At 41.7% G+C, this 1519-nt stretch overlaps 1 pseudogene; it reads right to left on the reverse strand.

The window, feature by feature from the left end:
• Nucleotides 1–312: 312 nt before the first annotated feature.
• On the reverse strand, nt 313–981 carry LOC112067903 (E3 ubiquitin/ISG15 ligase TRIM25-like; annotated as a pseudogene).
• Between the last annotated feature and the right edge of the window lie 538 nt (nt 982–1519).

Below are 1519 nucleotides of genomic sequence, written 5' to 3' on the forward strand. Positions count from 1 at the left end.
ATGTAAGGAGTTGATCCCGCTAGCAGGAGGTTATAAATATATGTTTTTTGTGTAATCATAACATTGTCTTTTGCAGCTGTATGACCCAGTGGGTGAATAAACTTGGTTTGAGTTTTTACTCTGTTCAGAACTAACAGACAATAAAATGGTGATACATTTGAAGAATCTTGGGTTAACATATCATATAGTCAAGGTTTGTGTTCATATTTGTGGATCCATTTCATTTGAATTCTCTCATATTCAAACAGCTTAGTTCCTACTGTATCTTTCATTTTTTGTTTGTCAGACAGTCACCAGCAAGTTGTTCTGGTCTTACTGTTTCTCAGTCCCTCTGCTGCAGTGACACTGTATCATGGCTTTATGTTCATCCATTGTACACAGATAACAGATACACTGCTGATCGGTACGACAGTAAACCTCTAGCAGTTTGTCATGATGAGAGCAGATCTTTCTCTGTAGTTGTGCGGTGGCTTTGACCAGCTTGTGCTTCTTCAAAGCAGAGATTCATAGTGAGATTGGAGGTGAGTCTCACAGTAAGAGGCCAGACACACCAGACAGGACATGAGGGCTTTCTGCTTCTGGTCCCAGAGCAGACATCACACGCCACATCTCCAGGTCCACATAGCACAGAGTAGGAGGTGGAGCAGCCTGGAGTCCTGTCTTCCTCAGTTTCTCCACCATATCAGCCAACATGTTATTTTTCCTCAGATTAGGCCTTGGAGTGAAGGTCTCTCTGCACTGAGGACAGCTATAGACCCCTTTCAGAACATCCTGATCCCAGCAGCCCTCAATACAGATTCTACAGTAATTGTGTCCACAGGGATGGTGACTGGTTCCTTCAGTAGATCCAGACAGACAGAACAACAGAACTGGTCCTGGTCCAGAAGATCTCCCTGTTGAGCCATTTGGATGGTTGTTCACTCTCACAACAGACAGACGACACAGAGACTCAGATCAGTTTCATTTCCACAGAAGAGAGTTTTTGGGAGGTATGGACTTTCTGGTTCTTACCAGATAGGTGAGTTTAGAGAGAGGGAGGGGTTAGAGAGAGGGAGGGGTTAGAGGGAGAGAGAGAGAGAGAGAAGAGAAATGCATGCAACGTCGAGAAGGAGACAAATATTTTAGTTCTAGGTTAAATTATAGTTCCTGGTTACATTTTATTTAATCCATTTATAAAAAGACTGTAATGTAACCAAATGTGGAAAAAGTCAAGGTGTCTGAATAACTTCTGAATGCCTGTAATGCCGTCTACAGTGCCTTGTGAAAGTATTCACCCCCCTGGGCATTTTTCCTATTTTGTTACCTTACAACTGGAATTAAAATAGATTTTTGGGGGGGTTTGTATTATTTGATTTACACAACCACAACCTCCCACTTTGAAGATGCAAATTGTTTGTTATTGTGAAACAAACAAGAAATAAGAGAAAAAAACAGTAAACTTCAGTGTGCATAACTATTCACCCCCCAAAGTCAATACTTTATAGATCCACCTTTTGCTGCAATTACAGCTGCAAGTCCC

The sequence above is a fragment of the Salvelinus sp. IW2-2015 genome, linkage group LG32 (assembly GCF_002910315.2).
Source record: "Salvelinus sp. IW2-2015 linkage group LG32, ASM291031v2, whole genome shotgun sequence".
Lineage (NCBI taxonomy): Eukaryota > Metazoa > Chordata > Actinopteri > Salmoniformes > Salmonidae > Salvelinus > Salvelinus sp. IW2-2015.